This window comes from Balaenoptera acutorostrata, chromosome 7 (genome assembly GCF_949987535.1).
Source record: "Balaenoptera acutorostrata chromosome 7, mBalAcu1.1, whole genome shotgun sequence".
NCBI lineage: Eukaryota > Metazoa > Chordata > Mammalia > Artiodactyla > Balaenopteridae > Balaenoptera > Balaenoptera acutorostrata.
In genome coordinates this window covers 67,288,285-67,297,510 of record NC_080070.1, presented here as the reverse complement: position 1 = coordinate 67,297,510, position 9,226 = coordinate 67,288,285, and the positions used below count along the sequence as shown (strand labels likewise).

Below are 9,226 nucleotides of genomic sequence, written 5' to 3'. Positions count from 1 at the left end.
AACAACAGAGCTGGAGGGATCATGCGCCCTGACTTAAGACTACAGTACAAAGCTACAGTAGTCAAAACAGTATGGTACTGGCACAAAAACAGACAGATAGATCAATGGAACAGGATAGAAAGCAAGAAATAAACCCATGCACCTATGGTCAATTAATCTACAACAAAGGAGGCAAGAATACAGTATACAATGGAGAAAAGACAGTCTCTTCAATAAGTGGTGCTGAGAGAACTGAACAGCTACATGTAAAAGAATGAAATAAGAGTATTGTCTAGCACCATATACAAAAATAAATGCAAAATAAAGTAAAGGCCTAAATGTAAGACCGGATACTATAAAACTCCTAGAGGGAAACATAGGCAGAACACTCTTTGACATAAATCGCAACAATATTTTTTTGGATATATCTCCTAAGGAAAAGAAGTAAAAGCAAAAATAAACAAATGGCACCTAACTAAACTTAAAAGCTTTTTTGCACAACAAAGGAGACCATTGACAAAACTAAAAGACAACCTATTGAATGGGAGAAAATATTTGCAGCTGAAATGACTGACAAAGGATTAATATCCAACATGTATAAACAGCTCATACAGCTCAACAGGAAGAAAACAAACAACCCGATTAAAAACATGGGCAGAAGAACTGAATAGACATTTTTCCAAAGAGAAAATGCAGATGGCCAACAGGCACATGAAATGATCCTCCACATCACTAATCATCAAACAACTGCAAATCAGAACCACAAAGAGATATCACCTCACACCTGTCAGAATGGCTATCATCAAAAGGAACACAAATAACAAAATAGGCAAGGATGTGGAGAAAAGGGAACCCTTGTACACTGTTGGGGGAATGTAGATTGGTGCAGCCACTGTGGAAAACAGTATGGAGGTTTCTCAAAAAACTAAAAACAGAACTACCATATGATCCACCAATTCCACTCCTGGGTATATATCCCCCCCAAACCCCACTAATTCAAAAAGATCCATGCACCCCAATGCTCATAGCAGCATTATTTACAATTGCAAAGATATGGAAGCTACCTAAGTGTCCATCGACAGATGAATGGATAAAGAACAGGTACTATATATGTACAATGGACTACTACTCAGCCATAGAAAAGGAACAGACTTTTGCCTTTTGCAGCAACATGGATGGACTTGGAGGGCAATATGCTAAGTGAAATAAGTCAGACAGAGAATGACAAATACTGCACGATATCACTCATATGTGGAATCTAAAAAATACAACAAACTAGTGAATATAACAAAAATGAAGCAGACTCAAAGATACAGAGAACAAACTAATGGTTATCAGTAGGGATGAGGGAGGGGCACTACAGGGATGGAGGAGTGGGAGGCACAAACTATTGGGTGTAAGACAAGCTACAAGGATGTATTGTACAACATGGGGAATATAGCCAATATTTGGTAATAACTGTAAATTGAATGTAACCTTTAAAAATTGTATAAAAAATAAAATGTATTGGCATTTAAAAAATCTTCTATTGAAAAGAACAACATTTGAAAAATCACTAAAGGAAACAGATGAATTTCCATGTCATCGTAGAGAACAGGAACCCAAAGATGCTACACACCATGTTCCCCCAACTTGCCTGGGCCCTCACTACTTAGAAGGCTGACCGCTCCCTCTTCAAACTCAGAGTGAAGGATCAGCCTCCCTTCCTGCCCCACAGGAGAAGCTGCTGGACATGGGCCTGGAAGGAGCCTGGCTGCTGCTCTGGCTCAGGCCCCCTCTTCCTCATCTCTCACAGCCTCTGCAGACAGGGATGGGAAGGACCTGGGATCCAAGCTATTGACCCTGAGCAGATACTCCAGAACCTGTCACTTGCTGGTCTCCACATGGGCCCGGGGACCCCACAGCAACTCGTAATGGACGGGGTCACTGTGGGGCACCTGCCGGTACTCCAGGTAGCCCTCCTGCACCCACACTTTGGTGAGGAGCTCCCTGGGCTCCCCATAGATGCAGTGCTACCTCCTGGTACACACCCCCATCTTGCTAAGTGCTCCCCAGACCTCCTCCTCAGGGGCAACAAAGTCGTCCTCTAGGAGGATCAGGCCCAGGAGCAACACCAGGAGGCCAGTCTTGGGCATGCTCTGCCCGTCACTCAGCATCCCATCAGAGGTGAGGCCCAGGGTGGGGACGAGGACATAGGAGTGATTGCTGGGGTCTACTTCCTTCACAGCGAGGCCAAAGACCAGCTGCATGCACTCGGAGGCTCAGCTGAAGACTACGGGGAAGTGGTCCTGGTAATCTTTGAGGATGGTCAGCATTTCTGCCTTTGTGGTAGGCTCCTTTGTGCAATACTTGAGGAGCAGGAATCCTACCAGGTCAGCCACCTTCAGATGTAGTGCATCTTCCTGGTCATGCCAGGTGCTCGGCCCTTCCTCATCTTGGGTGCTGAGGCCGTCGTCTTCAGATTGGCTCCATGGAGTGGTGGCCAGGGCAGTGGGGGAGGGACTCTGGGGGGGACTGGGTTCCCCAGCATCAGCCACCTCCTCCAGGGTGACCAGGAACAGGACAGAGTAAGAAGAGGAGGAGGAGGAGGAGGAGGAAGGGGATGCGGCCTCCTCCCCCTCAGCCCCGAACAGCTGCGCCTCCACTGGGTCCTGAAGGTCTACCTCAGGCTTGCGGAGCTCACTCATCTCGACCAGGGGCATGATGACTGGGGTCTGGCCGCTGACAGGAGTGTGGACAGGGGTGACGGATAGGGACCACGGACAGGTTTTCTTTTGAGGGGTGCCCTCGGGCCTCACAGGGGCGCTCCTCCTGGGTGGCCTGTCCCCTGCCAACCTCACCTTGACTCCTGGCACTGCCTGGGCCTCCTGTGCTCTGTGACCTGAGGACACGTGCCTCAGACCTGGGCCTTCACCTCCCCATTCCTGGAGCCCCTGCGGAGTCCAGCCCCCGGCAAAGCCCCCGCCTCTCTCCTGACTTTCTCTGACTCTGTGGATGACTCCGGAGTCCCGCTCAGAAGGGTCTGAAGAGCTCATCTCAGCAGTGCAGCCAGGAACTGTGCAGGGACTGTCCCAGGCACTCTGTGCGAATGCCACGTGGGTTTCTTGGTGCTCCCGGAAGCCCCAGGAAGATGAGGGAGAAAGTTCTAGACGTCTCTTTACAGAGAAAGTGGTTGGATCAGAAGAGCATGTGGGGAGGCTCTTTGCTACTGTAGCAACAGTAGCAGTGAGCCAGAAATTTTTTTTTTTTTTTTAGGTTCCCTCTATGCCCACTTTCTGGACAGTTTTTATCATAAATGGGTGTTGAATTTTGTCAAAAGCTTTTTCTGCATCTATTGAGATGATTATATGGTTTTTATTCTTCAATTTGTTAATATGATGTATCACATTGATTGATTTGTGTATATTGAAGAATCCTTGCATCCCTGCGATAAATCCCACTTGATCGTGGTGTATGATCCTTTTAATGTGTTGTTGGATTCTGTTTGCTAGTATTTTGTTGAGGATTTTTGCATCTATATTCATCAGTGATATTGGTCTGTAATTTTCTTTTTTTGTAGTGTCTTTGTCTGGTTTTGGTATCAGGGTGATGGTGGCCTCATAGAATGAGTTTGGGAGTGTTCCTTCCTCTGCAATATTTTGGAAGAGTTTGAGAAGGATAGGTGTTAACTCTTCTCTAAATGTTTGATAGAATTCACCTGTGAAGCCATCTGGTCCTGGACTTTTGTTTGTTGGAAGATTTTAAATCACAGTTTCAATTTCATTACTTGTGATTGGTCTGTTCATATTTTCTTCTTCTTCCTGGTTCAGTCTTGGAAGGTTATACCTTTCTAAGAATTTGTCCATTTCTTCCAGGTTGTCCATTTTATTGGCGTAAAGTTGCTTGTAGTAGTCTTTTAGGATGCTTTGTATTTCTGCGGTGTCTGTTGTAACTTCTCCTTTTTCATTTCTGATTTTATTGATTTGAGTCCTCTCCCTCTTTTTCTTGATGAGTCTGGCTAATGGCTTATCAATTTTGTTTATCTCCTCAAAGAACCAGGTTTTAGTTTTATTGATCTTTGCTATTGTTTTCTTTGTTTCTATTTCATTTATTTCCGCTCTGATCTTTATGATTTCTTTCCTTCTGCTAACTTTGGGTTTTGTTTGTTCTTCTTTCTCTAGTTTCTTTAGGTATAAGGTTAGATTGTTTAGTTGAGATTTTTCTTGTTTCTTGAGGTAGGCTTGTATAGCTATAAACTTCCCTCTTAGAACTGCTTTTGCTGCATCCCATAGGTTTTGGATCGTCGTGTTTTCATTGTCATTTGTCTGTAGGTATTTTTTTATTTCCTCTTTGATTTCTTCACGTGATCTCTTGGTTATTTAGGAACGTAGTGTTTAGCCTCCATGTGTTATTGTTTTTTACGTTTTTTCCCCTGTAATTCATTTCTAATCTCATAGCGTTGTGGTCAGAAAAGATGCTTGATATGATTTCAATTTTCTTAAATTTACTGAGGCTTGATTTGTGACCCAAGATGTGGTATATCCTGGAGAATGTTCCGTGCGCACTTGAGAAGAAAGTGTAATCTGCTGTTTTTGGATGGAATGTCCTATAAATATCAATTAAATCTATCTGGTCTATTGTGTCATTTAAAGCTTCTGTTTCCTTATTTATTTTCATTTTGGATGATCTGTCCATTGGTGTAAGTGAGGTGTTAAAGTCCCCCACGATTATTGTGTTACTGTCGATTTCCTCTTTTAGAGCTGTTAGCAGTTGCCTTATGTATTGAGGTGCTCCTATGTTGGGTGCATATATATTTATAATTGTTATATCTTCTTCTTGGATTGATCCCTTGATCATTATGTAGTGTCCTTCCTTGTCTCTTGTAACATTCTTTATTTTAAAGTCTATTTTATCTGATATGAGTATAGCTACTCCAGCTTTCTTTTGATTTCCATTTGCATGGAATATCTTTTTCCATGCCCTCACTTTCAGTCTGTATGTGTCCCTAGATCTAAAGTGGGTCTCTTGTAGACAGCATATATATGGATTTTGTTTTTGTATCCATTCAGCAAGCCTGTGTCTTTTGGCTGGAGCAATTAATCCATTCACGTTTAAGGTAATTATCGATATGTATGTTCCTATGACCATTTTCTTAATTGTTTTGGGTTTGTTTTTGTAGGTCCTTTTCTTCTCTTGTGTTTCCCACTTAGAGAAGTTCCTTTAACATTTGTTGTAGAGCTGGTTTGGTGGTGCTGAATTCTCTTAGCTTTTGCTTGTCTGTAAAGCTTTTGATTTCTCCATCAAATCTAAATGAGATCCTTGCTGGGTAGAGTAATCTTGGTTGTAGGTTCTTCCCTTTCATCACTTTAAGTATATCATGCCACTCCCTTCTGGCTTGTAGAGTTTCTGCTGAGAAATCAGCTGTTAACCTTATGGGAGTTCCCTTGTATGTTATTTGTCGTTTTTCCCTTGCTGCTTTCAATAATTTTTCTTTGTCTTTAATTTTTGCCACTTTGATTACTATGTGTCTCGGCGTGTTTCTCCTTGGGTTTATTCTGTATGGGACTCTCTGCACTTCCTGGACTTGGGTGGCTATTTCCTTTCCCATGTTAGGGAAGTTTTCGACTATAATCTCTTCAAATATTTTCTCTGGTCCTTTCTCTCTCTCTTCTCCTTCTGGGACCCCTATAATGCGAACGTTGTTGCGTTTAATGTTGTCCCAGAAGTCTCTTAGGCTGTCTTCATTTCTTTTCATTCTTTTTTCTTTATTCTGTTCCGCCACAGTGAATTCCACCATTCTGTCTTCCAGGTCACTTATCCGTTCTTCTGCCTCAGTTATTCTGCTATTGATTCCTTCTAGTGTAGTTTTCATTTCAGTTATTGTATTGGTCATCTCTGTTAGTTTGTTCTTTAATTCTTCTAGGTCTTTGTTAATCATTTCTTGCACCTTCTCGATCTTTGCCTCCATTCTTATTCCGAGGTCCTGGATCATCTTCACTATCATTATTCTGAATTCTTTTTCTGGAAGGTTGCCTATCTCCACTTCATTTAGTTGTTTTTCTGGGGTTTTTTCTTGTTCCTTCATCTGGTATATAGCCCTCTGCCTTTTCATCTTGTCTATCTTTCTGTAAATGTGGTTTCTGTTCCACAGGCTGTAGGACTACAGGACTGTAGTTTTTCTTGCTTCTGCTGTCTCCAGAAATGTTTAATGATAACATATTAGTTTGTTAATTTAAAATTTGGTGCTAATAATTTTATACTTGTTTAGTCGTACCAAAACTGTATGAAGTGTTCTGCTATCACGTTAGCAACATTTAAATCATTGTGAGGTATAATAAGTTAATATTTGTATGTTCCAGCTCAGTACTTAACAGACTGCTTTGCTCAAAATAGGTGTTACACTAAACTTGAATGAATGATTAATTTTTGGATTACTGAACCAAAACCTATGGTTGTAGTATGGAAAAAAATTTTGAGATAATAAAACTGGGACTTGTTTTACAGAAAGAATATTCAGAGCATCTTTGGATAGCAGCTGGCAGCTTTGGGGTTTGTGTGTCTGGGAAAGCCATAAATCTCAGCCTACTGTGTAGAGAACACAGAATTGTAAGCCTAAACTGAAGATTTCAGTGGCAGAAGGGATAGATGAGAAAAAATTGCTTAAAGCTCTTACTCTTTCCTGATGGTATTATTTCCACCACTAGAAATTCCTCTTATAATTCTGAATACAGCAAGAAGTAAAACATACTTTTCAACCCTTCCTTTAACATGGCTTTTTTTCTTCATGAGAAATAAATCACTGGGCACATCCATATTTGAAAATAATTGTGATATTTATTTTACATACCTTAGATGTTCACATAAAATTGGGAACGTGTTAGTAAGAAACAACTATCCAAATCATGTACTCAGAACTCTTATAGTGGGGCTTCCCTGGTGGCGCAGTGGTTGAGAATCTGCCTGCTAATGCAGGGGACACGGGTTCGAGCCCTGGTCTGGGAAGATCCCACATGCCACGGAGCAGCTGGGCCCGTGAGCCACAATTGCTGAGCCTGCGCGTCTGGAGCCTGTGCCCCGCAACGGGAGGGGCCGCGATAGAGAAAGGCCCGCGCACCGCGATGAAGAGCGGTCCCCGCACCGCGATGAAGAGTGGCCCCCGCTTGCCGCAACTGGAGAAAGCCCTCGCACGAACCGAAGACCCAACACAGCCAAAAATAAATAAATAAATAAAAAAGAAAATCCTTTCATAAAAAAAAAAAAAGAACTCTTATAGTCCCTAAAAAGAGCAATTACAATTATTGATAATTAAACGTTTAATATTCAGTTAGCAGTTAAGTTTTAGGTCATCTTTGTCATCCAAAGGTATATATATATATCTCCCATCTTTGAAATGTTTTCCCAACTTCAGTTTTCCCAGGTTGAGTAAAACTCTCTACTATCATGTATTTAATTAAAAATAACATAATTCTAGACTCTTCTCTCACCGTACACCCCAATTTAATACATTCCACCACCTAAGTAACTCTCGAATTAATTCACTTCTATCTATGTTCATTGTCAGAATCCTCAACTAGGCTGCAGTCACCACAGCCATATTCCCTCTGCTCCTCCCCTCCATTCTCCAAACAGCAGCCAGGATATGTCCTTTTTAAAGCACAGATTTGAATACATCATTTCTCTCTTAAAATGTTTCAACAGCTTCCAAAGGTCCTTCAAATAATGCCCCTAAAATCCCAACAACCCTACCTTTAGTTGCCTCTCCAGGCTCAAGTGTATGCACAATTCTACTATTTGTTTATTTCATGCCAGCCACTCTGGCTTTCTATTTCAGCATGCAATGCTTTCCCCTGCCTCACAGTTTTTGTACATATTGTCCCCTCTTCCAGGAATGTTCTACCCCTTCTGTTTGCCTTATCTAAATGGTGATGCTCTTTAAAATCACAGCATGAATATTGCTACGCAGGTAAAACTTTCCTAACTCGAATAAGCTGGATCTCCAAATTATATATTTCCTTAGCACTATGAAAATCTACGTTTGTAGTGCACTACGAAAAGATAGGTCCTAACCTCAATTTTGCACATAACTATTTCTCGATAGTAAATACTGGTACAATCATTTTTTTTCAGTTATTTATTGAATGTAAACTTCATGAAAAAGAGAAGTATTTTGTTAACCATTTCCATCATCTGAATGCATGATATTGTCTGGTAGGTAGTAGGCATACAATAAATATTTGTTAGCCAACTGGCAAATACAGTAATTTAGAATTTACTATATAGTTTCATATACCTAAAATATTTTCTTCTAAGTTTATTTGCACCCCTAACTATGTTGAACTTTGTCAGACTAGTAGGTGAGGTGAAGAGAGGAGAAAGTGGTATAAAAACATTGGCTGAACAGCTGCAGGGTGGAGAGCGAAGAGAAGGTAAAAGGGAAACACTGATATTGGAGAATAACATCAGATCCTCTTCAAAACATAAAAACAGATCCAGAAGCCTATTCGATTTTTTTCTTTCAATACGAGTTTTGCAATATAGTTTACAATTACTATTTAGAGGCTAATTAACTAGAATGGTGTCTCCATATCGTTATTGCTGTTCAGTTTTGACATTTGCATTGGCCATTAGCACTTCCTCTAAAGCGACCATGTGAAGGGAGTGGGGTGAAATTTAAGCCAGGCAATTTGCCTCCTGTTGACAGATTTTGTAATATGATTGATGGGGCAGAAGGTGAAACTAGCTGGTAAAATGAGTTTTTTGCATTATCTGTGTATTTCATATATCAATGCCAGTATTTCTCAAACTGCAGGTCAAGACTCTAGAGGGAAGGGTTACAATATAATTTAAGGGGTTTCATATATGGGAACTATTTGGAGGTGGAAATTGTGGGCTATATTGAAAGTACGAGTCATCTTTTTTTCCTCAACTCTCCACAATTCCTCCTTCCTAACCTGTTAAAATTTGTTTTAACAAAATTCTGCCAATTAGAGGACATAAAATCTTTATGCATGTTATTCATAGTGTAAACCCTTTAAAAGCAAACATTAGAGAGTGTTGAAATCAGCTGTCTATGCAATTCTGCCTGCAGTACCTTGCACAGTGCCTTATAATCAATTAATATCTATAGGTTGATTTGCTTTCCATTTACTCACAGAAAAAAATATGACTATATTATGAGAGAAAATGATAAATATGTGGAATTGATAGGTACCACCCATCATATTAACTACTGGTTGTCAAAGAGAAGAAAAAACAAAAACTGCAAAAA

The 9,226-nt window shown here is 40.7% G+C and overlaps 1 pseudogene; it reads right to left on the bottom strand.

The window, feature by feature from the left end:
* Nucleotides 1-1,745: 1,745 nt before the first annotated feature.
* Nucleotides 1,746-3,014, bottom strand: LOC103001070 (melanoma-associated antigen 8-like; annotated as a pseudogene).
* Between the last annotated feature and the right edge of the window lie 6,212 nt (nt 3,015-9,226).